A 15,000-nucleotide genomic window follows, 5' to 3' on the forward strand; every position below is an offset into this window, starting at 1 on the left:
CACATTAATTTGTTGAATAAAAGTGCATTACCCTGATTTTTTTCACATGTCATCACCAGAGAATATCTGAATAATAAAAAAAGAAAATATTTATGAAGGTTTAATCCCGTGCCTTTTATCACTGACATGTTTTACACAGTATATGTAGTATATATATATTTTTTTTTGAGGCTCATTACTGACACACAAGCAGTGTCATAAGCTTAGTTCATCAAAACTTTCTAATGAAATCAATATTACAAGTACAATAGTTTGCTTGTTTTTCAAAAATTGTAATATCAATATGTAATCGTTAGGAAAATAGATTTTATGGAAGCAAAGGCATTATAGAAAGTGGCTATATTTTCTGTTTTAGTTGCTGAGTAATAAAGACAATTTTCCTGTGGCAATTCTATATATTCCGCTCAGCAAATTTCCAGTTTGCATAATACTACACATGACTATATCAATATATTATTTCCTGTAATAACCGATAAGGGAACAGTGTTTTTTGTTCGACACTTATTTCTTTACAAGGATTTCTCACAAGTGGTTTTAATCTTATCAGGATATAAATTCATCCGTTCTCTCTTATTTGTGCTGAAGTTAACAGCCAATGTGGTAATAACATCAAAATTAGACTTATAATAGACCATTAACGGGGGTCCTTGTTTCTTTGGACGAAGACACAGGGAAATTTAAATTTAAGCCTCGGTGTTTTCATGAGAAAATTGTTAAAAGAATTATTTTAAGTTAGTCTGAATCATTGTATTCAGAGCTTACGCATTTTATTGAAGTTATTTTGGATTGTCGCTTGCTCCGAATTAATATTCAAGATTTGGGGTCTTATCATATATTATGGGAATAATTGAGGAAGACATTAAAATGACAACCTTCTTACAAGATGCCTCTTAGTGGCCATAGTACAGTTTGAATACTGATGTATTTTACTATTATATCCATCTTTAGTCCTGAAATTGTTTTAGAATGGTCTGAAGCACATTATAGAGGCCATTGTAATAATTTTTGTACAGTTCTATTATCGTTACAGGAGTACTCAGAGTTGGTTTATGAATGTTCAGTCATTCCTTTTTCTACATTTGCAATGACCCATTTCCTTTTCCCCTCTCGTTTGTGTAACAGCAATTTATTTTCTTCGAAGCAATTTTCTTGATAATATTGGGTTAACTTGATAATACTGTTCAGTTATCCAGCATCTGTTACTGCCATTGATAACGTACTGCCGTCATCTTTGTGCGAAAAGGAAGTATTTTCATAATTCTAAAATATTTATATTTTTTGCATTAAAAAATTTTTTGTTAGTGAGATTTTGGCTTTGTTTCCATTTTTATTTAATGATGTCAGTGTTTTTTTTTTCTTTTAAGCTTATTAGCCTTTAGTACTTTTTTTAATTAAATATACATCAATAACAATAATAACAATAGTAATAATAAAGATACACTGGTAGGTGGAAAATTACTATTAATTTAGCGATAACCAGGGGTGCCGCTCTCTTATGTTTTAAGTAGGTAATTTCGTTAGGAATCAAATCAAATAACGTATTTTGACATGCCAATATTTACACCAGTAAGACAATATTTCAAGTATTAATGGGAATGTCGAAAATCTTTGAAAATTCCTGATTGCAGAAGTATGGACACCAGGAATTCGCAGTTCCGGTTATATAAGCTTTATTTTGCGAAGATATCAATGGCAACCGTATAAAATGGAAGTATTATATAAATAATAAAAACTAATATTGCGTTTCAAAGTTGAACCTTTTAATTAGCAAGGTCGCCAGATTTTGTGAATTGTGGTCAGCGATCTTAAAGTGTACACTCTTTGATTTAGGTTCTCACTTTAGTTTTTTAAAGGGAATGAGGTGTGGAAGGGTTGACATCACAAATACTACCCCCTTGGAAAAAGCGAGCGTGCTATAATGTTGTTTTCATAAATATAGTCTACAATCTTCTTGTGAGTTTTAATTTCCTACGAAATCTTTCGAGCGCATAACAATCTCTCTCTCTCTCTCTCTCTCTCTCTCTCTCTCTCTCTCTCTCTCTCTCTCTCTCTCTCTCTCTCTTCATTACAATGAGAAATAACAATGTTTTCCGGACATTCCGTTCAACAAGAAAGCGAATGATAATTATCTGATGTAAGGTGAAAACTGAACAAAACAGTGTCAATTAGCAATTTAGATTTTCATAAAGTATTAAGTTAAGCGCCAAGGCTTATTTCCAGATATAAGATTAATGAAATCTGTTAGTACACTTGAAATTTTCCTCTTATTCAAAATCAGTTATTCTTAACCCTTTCCACACTGGAAACTGTTTCCACCAGAACATTCCAAGTAAAATCTTAATCAAGAAAGCAATTCATTATCTGCTTTTCTCCCTGTATGATGGTTCCGGTTCCACTCTTTCATCTGTATCAAACTGGGTCTTTATTTATTAAGAGGGTAAAAAGCCCGCTAATAGAAGAAGAAGAATCTACACTCTGCAGAGTTGTAACTACAGTATATTCATATTGGTGCTTGGACCAAGAGTCCAGTTTCACAAATTTGTTGAAGTTGAAACAAAAACAGATTTTTCGCAAGACCTCTTCCAGTTCCATAAGCTTTCCCCGTGAGGTATTATCAACTTTCGAAAATGTATATTTTTTTTTTTAAACATGACACTGTCATAGTGTGTTTTTATTTTAACGATTTTCTCGACATAATTAACTCATTGTTGTTAGACGGAACTGTTGAGCTGAAAGTGTGGAGTGATTACTTGAGAGATTTGTTAGTGGTCTGACCAAGGGAGTGCTGAGGATTAATGGCAGTTGTGATGCGATAATGGAGAACTAATAGTCTCGATGATGATGTTGAGCTAATGGTGGTGGTTGTTTTTGTACGTCGTTAGGTAGAGGGAAATGGTGAGAGAAAACTAAGAAACTTTAAACAAGCAATAAAACAGCCCTCTTTCCTTTTATCTGTAATAGTAATGGCCTGCATATGTCTAGAAACATTTTGGTGTCCAGCTGTAAATTTAGAAATAATAACATGTTTCTAACTAAAACTGAATAATGCGGCAGCCAGATTAAATAAAACCCAATGAATTGGTTACTTAGAGAAAATGGTTTTCTCTTTCTTTTTATGATATCCCTCCCCCACCTTCTCTTCTACTCAACTTTTGCCGTTTATCCATCAAGGTTAGGCCTACTTGATGGTTTACTGGTGGTCACTATCGTAAATCAGGAATGAGATCGTTAATCAATTATAGGGCCTCGAGATCAATCGTATTCGAGCGACAAAAGATTCATGATTTCCTTGATTTTTTTTCTTAGGGACATCCAATCATCAATGATTTTTAAATTCATTCTTTTTATTATTTCTCACTAATTCCTGGTACTCTCTCTCTCTCTCTCTCTCTCTCTCTCTCTCTCTCTCTCTCTCTCTCTCTCTCTCTCTCTCTCTCGTTTATATGTATATATACATAATATATATATATATATATATATATATATATATATATATAATATTATATATATTGATCTATATTTGTTTGTTTGTTTGTATGTATTTACAATATATATATATATATATATATATATATATATATATATATATGTATATATATATATACATATATATATATGTATATATATATATATATATATATATATATATATATATATATTTATATGGGTATATGTTTGTTTGTTCTTTTATGTGTATTTACAATATATATATATATATATATATATATATATATATATATATATATATGTATATATATATATATGTATGATTATATTTGTATGAGTATATGTTTGTTTGTTTTTTTATGTGTTTTTATAATATATATATATATATATATATATATATATATATATATATATATGTATATATATACATATATATATATATATATATATATATATATATATATATATATTTTATTTATATGGTCAATGTATTCAGAGACATATATATATATATATATATATATATATATGTATATATATACATATATATATATATATATATATATATATATATATATATATATATATATATATATATATATATATATATATATATATATATATATATATATATTTTATTTATATGGTCAATGTATTCAGAGACATATATATATATATATATATATATATATATATATATATATATATATACAGTATATGTCTCTGAATACATTGACCAGATGGGACAACATCAATATGGCACCCTGTGTTCGAAAGTTGCCTTTTATTTTCATAATAATTACTAGTGGTGAAGCTAGGAACAATAGTATTCGCTTCCTGACACACATGAATTCCGCATAGCAGAAATCGGAATGATTTTTGTGTGTTGTTTTAGAGTTGTTATTGCGCTCTTGGAAACAGCTCTCATTTTATCTTCTTTTTAGTGAAGAGTTCATTGAATAGGGCCGCCGTTGCGTCGCTTGAATTATTCACTGCAGCTTTCAGTATGATTTGAAATAATACACTGGTGTTCTTTGCATTATACCTTTTGTTTTAGAATATTAAAAGTGTATGCAGGGAAACAGGGGAAAAATAGCATACATGTAATGGAAAACCGACACGAATAATAATTGTGAATTAGATGTTTGGTATCTTTACATAAAGTTAGCATTATGCCAACATGAATGGTTACGTTTAGAGCACGAATCAAGGGAACAAAAAAACATCATGAACATTCTAGAACAAATGGCTATAATCTGATATGTAAAGATTTGAATTTTTTCCACTGTTCATGAATCATAAATTGCTCACATGAATAATTTTAGGTCAATAATACTTGCCAACCAATTTCCTTACAGTCGTTGCAAGGCGTGAGATCAGCTTTATAGCATACTGAGGTAGCCAGTACGATCAAAATAATGGCGTCGTCTTCCATTGTCTGATCATCAGACACAACCTGGATAACGGCGTCAGCAATGTCCTTAATTACTTTTAATCCTTCACCGAGGATTTGATTTTAGATGGGTGGTCATAGTCAGGCTATCATACCTCCTACAAATGCTGGCCTTAGAATTATAATTAGCAATCAGTGCTATCTTCTGTCAACATGATTACCTCATGGAATTAGGCCTACCCTATAATCAATCAGACTTCAAAATGAGCGTTCCAACCAAAACAACAAAACAATATGCATGGATGGAAGACAAATGGTCTAATTAGGGAATGGAACAGTAACCTAGTATTAATTTTAGTAAGACTGGCCAGTGATATGGATAATACTGATAGTAACGGTCTGATAACGAGGATGTTATTATTATTATTATTATTATTATTATTATTATTATTATTATTAGCCAAGCAACAATCATATTTGGAAAAGCTGGATGCTATAAGTCCAAGGGCTCCAAGAGGGAAAAATAGCCGAGTGAGGAAGGCAGATAAGAAAATAATAAACTGTATGAAAAGAAATCAAAGATTAAAATAAAATATTTTAAGAACAGTAACATTGAAATAGTTCTTTCCTATATAAACTATAAAGAGAGACTTATGTCAGTCTTTTCAACATGAAAACATTTGCTGTAAGTTTGAACATACGAAGTTCAACCTATTCAACTACTTGATTAGGGAGATCATTCAAAAACTTGGCCATTGCTGGATTAAAAAAAAACTTTTAGAAAACTGTGCAGCATTGAGCCTCATGATGGAGATGGCCTGACTATTAATATTAACTGCATAATCAGTATTGCGAACAGGGTGGTAATGTCCGGGAAGATCTAAATGTAAAGGAAGGTCAGAATTATGAAAAATCTTATGTAATAAGCATAACGAACTAATTGAACGACGGTACCAGAGATTATAGCCCAGTTGCCATCATTATGACCTTGCAATGTTAATTACTGTAAACTTTTTTTTGTGGAAATGTATTTTATATGGTTAGGAGAGCAAAATTCGCTTGGTTGCTACTTGTGTAACATTCAGTCTTTTTCAGAATTCGAGATGGCGGCCTCACTCATCTTGAATGTCGACCCATTTTCAACTTTTCATCTTGATGACATAGAAGGTCATGCAATACCTCATTTCATGTGTTTTCCGGGATGGGGAGTTCATTTCTGGAGTTAGTTTTTGGATACGGGATCAATGGCAAGGTCGAATCAAAGGGTAAAGGTGAACTTTAACCTAAATTTGGGGAAAAGTCACCACTATTGACCGATTGTGTATCTAATTTTTGAACATTGCAATATCATCACCTTTTGATATATCATATCACCCTCTAATAACTAAGATTTACAATAAAAGGTAGTAAAGGCTGAGTACTTTGGTATCTTACCAATATCTGAAGAAACAATGTCACAAAAGTGTGTGTCCTGCGCATTCTTTTGCAATGTATTACCATTCTCCCTATTATCTGTCCACTTTTATTGCCCGTGGCAGAGAACCATGTGGTCGAATTTTGTCGCCCATAGCAGTGATAGAGTTGAGAAAATAAAACGTACATGCATTTGAATGAATTTGTTAACCATTTTGATATACATGCAAGTATATATAACAAGTAAATAAAGCGTACATTTATTCATCAACCACATCCCCTTCATCATCTTCAATGTCCATTTGCTTGCTGGCAAAAGGACTTCAGCAGATGTCTCCTCCCTCGCACTTGTAGTAGTCCGTGCATGAATGGCCTGCGCTGTTGCAGCGTGTGCTACTGAATGCCTTGCCATCTGCAGTGCAGATACAGCTGACTACATCCAAGAGTGCTTGGGGAGCAACTGGCGTTGTTGAGACGGCTGGTGTGATGGTGGATCCTTCGATGTTCCAACCAAAGTTGACACTATTTTAAGCTTCATCGGGTTTGCTGCCTTCCACAGTAGCATCTGAAGATGAACTTGGAACACGTAAAGCTGCAGGTTGGCATCAGTCGGTGGGAGTTTCTTCAGTGGCCGAGGCTTTTTACAGCCACGGTAGAAGTGTGCACGTACGTCTTTCATTGTTGTACACCTCTTCTGTCCATGTAGGAGTAAGTTGTATGTAGTTTCCTGGAGCTGAGTGTGAGTCACGCCAGGCTGTTCGAGCGCTTGATCGAGACCTAGCATGTCTATCTCTGGGAGCTTCATCGCTGACAGATGATAGATAATTTCAACTATATTATATGCAAATACAATATATTCGAAACAAATACGTAAGGATATCATTGTATTAAAAACACGGAAGCAATAACAATAATGATAGCATTGAATATAACAATTATAGTAGTAGTAGTAGTAATAGTAATAGGGGGTTGGACATAAGATAGTTTGTTTAGAGTGAATAATAATTATAACAAAAGACAATATTAAAACGAAATGGTATTAATGTAAAGATATTCAATAAAAGGGGACAATGCCATTGATATGGGTTGCGAAAATGTGTAGTAATCCTTAAAAGAATTAATCATACTATGTTATTGTCATCCTTAATAACAATAATAGTATTAGTAATGATAATAAGAATAATATGTTAATAAGTGACTATTAGAAAAAATCTCAAACACTGCATCAGTAAAGGTAGTAGTATAATAGCATTAATGATTAATAAAGAAATTCCAGTGAGTGAACCGCTGTAATTCTATTAGCATCAGAAAAATGAAAAATAAAAAATGTAGAAAATATGTTTTTATAAAGAAAGTTTGAGATGCAGTATTCTAACAATTTACATTGATGTTGCAGGCATTATAAAAAGAAGGAAACAAATTGATAAAAACTGTATGTCAGTCTCGAGTTCACAATGTGATAGATTGCCTGTATCGTGGAGGATATCTATCGATCCTATAAGGGCGAGTATGTCGGGGATTTAAATTTTGAAATAAGACGTTTTATTTTGTCGTAAACTGAACACCTAAGATATTTCTATTAAATACTATTTCCCTCAAATCTGTTAGATATGTTTTAGCGCATTATACAAACAGGGGTAGTGTCTTCATTACATCTCAAGCACTGCGTTGTAGGCATGACTTTAAGGTCTTTGCAGTGACCTTTCGGGCACTAGCTGCGTTCCCCCTTTTGGCCTTCTAGCATACCTTCATTCGAATTTCCTTCCATCCTGCTTTCCAGGCTCTTGTTTTAGTTGGAAGACGATACTTTATCATACCTAGCTGCCTTGTACAGTAGCTGGTAGTCATGATGTCCTCTTTAAATTATTGGATTGATTTATGAATTTCCCTTTATACTCCCCCATTGTACATAGGTGTTGAATGGCCTTCCAGACCCCATTTCTGGGCCAAAATTCATAAATCCAGTCTAATCATTTAAAGAGGGCAGCATGACTACCAACTATAAGGCAGTTGGGAAGTTTAAAGGTATCCTCTTCTAACGCAGAGTCAGAACAAGAAAGACTAATCTAAATTTAATCGAACAAAATAAAAAAAGATGATAAAGTTCTGGCTTAAATATAGTTTTTGTTCATGAGCTTATAGGCTCCTGCATAAGGACTTTAATCAGATTGATGGAGTTCATGCCGAAAACTAACCGATTATAGGAAGAATTATCAGTACGCAATGGTGTTAAGAATCCTTTTAGAAAAACGTGTAATACCAACCTTTGTTGGCAACATTTAGGTTCTTTAGACAGTTTAGAGGATGACCCCATAAACCCAGTTCGCGGATGGGTTACCCATCGGTTTTCAATGTTAGATGCGATGTACATGTTTAACGTGGGTTCTTCTATGAATATTCAATCATCTTGTCTACATATACTCCCGTCATGGTGACAATTGGTTCCCGCTTCAGTTAGCCAATTAGAATTCACCATCAAGGATATGAATCTCGATTTGTTATGTAGATAATTGTTCCCCAACCTGTTCCAGGTAAGAAACAAGAAGCCATGTGAATGAAATACCAGAACAAATGTCCGAAACAATAAAATCTAGATTCAGTTTGTAATGTTTTGGAAACTTTCGTGTATACTTTCAGAAGTGATAGAAACACATAATGTAACTTCTGTATTTTTCAGAACTGAACAATAATTCTGAAATCGCTGCGTTGCCAGTTCTCTTGGGTAATTTTTAAAGCACACCTGGGCTCCGAGTTCGCTCATAAAATGGTTTGACTATAGTTTCTTGATAATTCCAGAAAAGTCAGATTTTAGATAATAAGAGGATAATACTAGATTAACGGAAAACAGACCAGGGCTTAGATTTAAGTTTTGACCTTTGGTATAAGCAATGGAAAGTGATTCAATAATATTCCCTTGGGTATAGTCATTTACGTGGAATATTTTACCTGTCGCTTATAAATAGAACCACTACAGACAGCCAAAGTCAAAGTCAATATTCTTGATTCAATTACTAATAATGACTGTTACATAAAATAAATACAACATACATATATACATATATACACACACACATATATATATATATATATATATATATATATATATATATGTATATATATATATATATATATATATATATATATATATATATATATATATATATATATCCATATATATATGTATATATAATGTTTATATAACGGATTTTGAGCTAAGCGAAAAATCTATTTTTGGGTGAGATGGCCATGTCGTCCTGATGGAAGTTCCTATAGGGTAGCTTCCTAGGGTATATTACAACTACGGCGATATTCCCAGAGAATTTACCTTAAGGTACCAGAATTCTAACTCCTGGAGCGAGTATCCCTCGTGAAAGGGATATCGCGACATATCAGAGGACGTATTCTAGACACGCCACATGGCAATCTACATCCTGGACAGAGATTTCGTCTCGTAGGAGGTGATTGGCGAGATACGAATTCGGGAAAGAAAAAGGGGAGCCGCTCCCAAGGCTTCCCTATCCTCCGATTCGTATGCGTGCCTGGCGCCAATCCTGGCGCCATCTGTATTCCTTGTAGCGTACACGAGGTGCTACAGATACTGTATGTAGGGAGGTGTCCTACAGCCCTTTCTTAGAAAGGCAAGGGCGGGTCCAACAGGACGACATGGCCATCTCACCCAAAAATAGATTTTTCGCTTCGCTCAAAATCCGTTTTTTGGGCTCAAGCCATGTCGTCCTGATGGAAGTGTACCAGAGCATTACTGTATCTGTGGATTCTCAGAACGTGCCGTACTCCCCGGAGGTAATTTTTTCCCGGTCGACTAGACCTAGAGACCTAAGATGTTACCGTTATACATCTTTTCAACTAACTATAAACTATGTTAGAGCTTCCTGCCCCCTACAGGGAAGAGTCCTACTAGACTCTGGAAAAGTCTCGAAGAGTACATATACCTATGTATGAATACCAGGCAAGCTAATATAGTGGTCTCGCCCTATATTAAGTAAAGCATAGTTTTTAAAGAACCACTGCGTCAATATGAAATATCGACCAGTTCTCCGCACAATACTTGTATTGGACAAAGGGTTTATATCCGCATAGGAGGAAAACCAATGCAACATAGCTTGCATAAAGGAACAATTCTATTAAAATTATCCCAGATAAGGTACATAGAATGAATGCTCAATTATACCAATAAATTGACACAGGTGAAGGAGACGCAAGGTTCTCAAGAACCAGATTATTGACAGGCAATAAATAGACAGGTTAACCACAATTATATATATATATACATAAGAAGAGGATAACTCAAAACTTTAAGCATAAGTATGATAGTAAACAGAGCTTGTTTGTCTGAAAGAAAAAACATTAGATGCCACTTTTAAGATACCGAGGTATCAAAGTCATAAAAGCCTGTATTACAAATCAATGACATTAGCGTTAGAAACGCTCGGCACACATGTCTGCACTTATGCTAGGTTCACCTTCGGAAATGGAACAGTCTGCATGGGCAACACAGTGCCCTCACTTAGTTTGTAGTACAGTATGTAACTACACACTCACCCTGGAATTAATCGTCCCAATTAAGACCACTGTTCCTCGCAGAGTTAAACAGTAGGGTTAACACCGCGACCCACTGCTACCACAGATCTCTTTTAGTTCCTCTACTTGCTTCGCATAGTGGCGAAAGAACACTCTGGAAGACTTCCAGCCAGTGTATGAACGGAGATGTTCAAAATCCATACAATTAAAGAAATTTAAGGATGAGGCAACTTTCCTCGGATCGTGACCTGCGGGTGTATTGTCAGGATCCGCTCTGCGAATAAAATATGTGATTTTCGCTCTGAGTTGATTCAGAGATAAATTTGAGCCTGATGTTTCTCCCCTGAATAGTTGACCACCCTTGAAGTCTGAAGTTCTATGAAGATAGACCTTTAGGCATTCTACTGGACATAGAGATGCATCTTCTTTCAGAGGGCAGATTCTCCAGGGACCCCACCTGTTGGTGGGTAACTCATTCTTGGCGAGAAACGTAGGATCCGGAAACAGGTTCAGTTCTCCCCCATCCAGGAACTGAACACGACCTGCCTCTCTCGAGAGGCTACAATCTCACTAACCCTGGCCCCGGACGCGAGTGCAAAATAGGAAAATAACTTTTTGTGTCAAATCCTTTAACGCACACTCTTCATTGCTCAACAGAGAAGCGAAATGAAGAACTTGTCTAAAGACCATGAAATGGGCTTTGGAGGTGCTGAAGGTCTGAGCCTAGCACAGGCTTTCGGGACTTTATTAAAGATCTCGTTACCTAGGTCGACCTGGAAGGCATATAGAATGGGTCTTGTCAAAGCAGACTTACACGCTGAAATCGTGTTCGCTGCCAATCCTTGACCATGGAGGTGGAGAAGAAAGATAAGCAGAAGTCTGTCAAGATCTCCTGCGGATTCTTCGCCTTGACAAAAGGCCACCCATTTTCTCCAAGATGACTCATATTGCCTTCTAGTAGATTTGCACTTATATTCCTCAAGGAAGTCTATACTGGCTTTCGAAATCCCGAAACGCTTTCTCACCGCTAGGGAGAGAAAATCATGAGCTGCAGGGTCCGGGTTTTCTGTAATGAAGCGCAGACAGTTGACTTCTGGACTCGCTGGGTCAGAACTGGATCTGGTAGTGGTACAAACTTCAGCTACAGTTCCAATGCCAGGAGGAACCACACGCTGTTCGGCCACTTGTGGGCCACTATTGCCGCTACCCCTTGAAGGATCTCAGTTTGTTGAGGACCCTCAACAGAAGGTTGTGAGCAGGGAACAGATAAATCTTGGACCATCTGTTCCAGTCGAGGGACATCGCGTCCACTGCTTCCGCTAAGGGGTCCTCGTACGGGGCACGTACAGGGGCAACTTCTTGTTGTCTTTCGTCGCAAAGAGGTCTATCTGCAGTTCTGGGACTTGATTCAGAATGAAGGAGAATGATCCTGCGTCTAAGGACCATTCCGACTCTATCGGTGTGAACCTGGATAGAGCGTCCGCTGTCACATTGCGGACTCCTTGAAGGTGAACTGCCGACAGGTACCACTTCTTCTTTTCCGCCAATCGGAAGATGGCCAACATCACCTGGTTGAGAGGTGGTGACCTCAATCCTTGTCGATTCAAGTATCTCACAACTACCTCGCTGTCTATCACCAACCTTATGTGGATCGAGTGACGCGGGGAGACTTTCTTTAAGGTAAGGAGCACTGCCCTAGCTTCTAGAAAGTTTTATGTGAAAGGTCTTGAATAGCTTGGACCAAGTCCCCTGGACTTTTTTCCGATGAGAGTGACCTCCCCATCCCTCCTTCGAGGCGTCTGAGTGAATCGTCACCGACAGGGGAGGTGGCTGAAGAAGAACCGACTTCTTTAGATGTCTGGCTTGGGACCAAGGCCTGAGAAGAGTACTTAGCCGAAGCGGCTGGTCTTCTCAGATCTCTTCGCGCGTTTGATGCATAACTTCTCCAAACTCCGATTGCATCCTTTAGCTGTGCTCTTAGCACTGGGTCTGTCACCGAAGCAAACTGGAGAGAGCGCAGTACCCTCTCCTGCTCGCGTCTTGATATCCTTTCGGAATCTAGAAGTCTCTTGACAGAACCCGCTATCTCCTTCCTTTTCTTCGCCGGGGTGGAGAAACGGTGTGACAAAAGGTCCCAGTGGATTCCCAGCCACTGGAACTTTTGAGATGGAGAAAGTCAAGACTTTTTCTGTTGATCTTGAAGCCTAGGTACTCTAGGAACTGGATCACTTGACTGGAAGCTTGCAAGCATTCTGTCTCGGATGCTGCCCACACCAACCAGTCGTCCAGGTAGGCTACTACCTGAATTCCCTTTAGGCGTAATTGTTTGAGAGCTACGCTCGCAAGCTTCGTAAAAATCCTTGGGGCTATGTTTAGCCCGAATGGCATGGCTCCGAAGGCGTATAGTCTTCGTTGTAGCCTGAACCCTAGGTAGGGGGAGAGTCGATGGCTAATTGGAATGTGCCAATAGGCGTCTGACAAGTCTATAGAGACGGAATATGCCCTCTTGGGCAGTAAGGTCCTTATGTGTTGCAGTGTTAGCATTTTGAATTTGCAATTCACTATGAACTTGTTGAGTGGCGACAAGTCCAGAATGACTCTGAGCTTTTCCGAGTCTTTCTTGGGAACACAAAACAGCCTCCCTTAGAAATTGATGGGCATCACCCTTCAGATCACCTTCTTTCTCCGACAGTTCTTGAACGTACTCCTCCATAACGGGGGTGGAGTGTTGGAAAAACCGAAGGCACGGGGGTGGAGTGCTGTACCAGCTCCCGCCCAGTCCATTCTTGAGTAGGCTGTGGGCCCAGGGATCGAAGGTCCACCGATCCCGAAATTTCAGAAGTCTCTCTCCTACCGGTATCACCTCACTTGGACTGCCGTCCTGAGGTCTTGCCTTCCTGACCACGACCACCCCTGAATCCCCTTCCCCTTGAGGGGCGTCTAGACGAGCCTCTGGCTGCTCCTCTAGGCTTTGCTCGAAAGGAAGTAGACTGCCCTTCGAACGCTGGGGTGAATGCCGTGGACTGTGTCGACACGGCCTGGGGTACCCACTGAAAAGTGGTCGGGGTTTGTGCCACGATCTGGGGCACTGGGGGCAATGGCAATTGCAGTTGCTGTTGCTGTCTAAGAGGCTTGGCTGGCCGAGACGGTAGCCTAGTCCTCATAGTCTTCCTCTTTGGTTGAGGACCCTCATCCGGGGAAGACTTTCTTTTGATAGCCAGGCCCCACTTCTGGAGAAGGTTTCTATTCTCCAAGGCGGCCTTATCAACAACTTCTTTGACCAAGTTGGTAGGGAAAAGGTCTTTTCCCCAAATGTTGGAGGAGATTAGTTTCTTTGGCTCGTGCCTCACCGTAGCCGAGGTAAACACGAACTCCCTACAAGCTCTCCTTGCCTTGACGAAGCCATAAAGGTCCTTCGTCACTGTGGCCAGATGAGACTTGGCCACTACCATGAACATTTCATGGACCTTGGGGTCACTTGCCATCGTCTCGAGAGTAGTCTGAAGAGACATTGAAGCAGTCAGTCTTTCTTTTGTATCGAACTCACTTCGCAAAAGAAAGTCAGACAGCTTAGGGAGGTCCTTGCCGAACTGACGTCCGGCAATATCAGCCTCCAACTTTCCAACTGAGAACGTAAGATGGGCCAGCGACAAGGGTTTACACTCCTCTAGGGAGGGGCAAGACTTGCCAGCCTCGACTGCTTTTAGTACAGCCAGAAACCCTTTCTGTAAAAAATGGGAAGGCTCTAGTAGGCGAGGACACAAAGGAAGGGAGCTTCCTATTCAATGCGGCTACCTTTGAGTTAGAGAAGCCCCTCTCTTTCATCGAGGATGAAAGTAGAGCTTGAGCCTTAGCATGGTCCATCACTATGACCTCCTTCGGCTCTGTCTCCTCCTTTGAAGCTGGTTCCTTCCTCAGCCGGACATAACAGTCCGGATATGATGCCTTGCTGGGCCAGAATTCCACCTCCTCCAGGGGAACTGAGCCCAGCTTATCCGAGATGACGATCTTTTCAGTCGTCATAGGCATGTGCTCAGCATACCTCCATGGGTTAGCATCTGAGCACAAGGGAAGGTCTTTCACATTGAGCTTTTTCTGGGGCCCATGTGATTCTGCAAGGCACTACATTCGCAGTTCCATTGCAGCCGCCTTCTCCTGATTCTCCTTCTGCATTTGTTGGATCATTCCAACAATAGAAGAGAGGGCCT

This window comes from Palaemon carinicauda, chromosome 4 (genome assembly GCF_036898095.1).
Source record: "Palaemon carinicauda isolate YSFRI2023 chromosome 4, ASM3689809v2, whole genome shotgun sequence".
In the NCBI taxonomy this organism is placed as follows: Eukaryota; Metazoa; Arthropoda; class Malacostraca; order Decapoda; family Palaemonidae; genus Palaemon; species Palaemon carinicauda.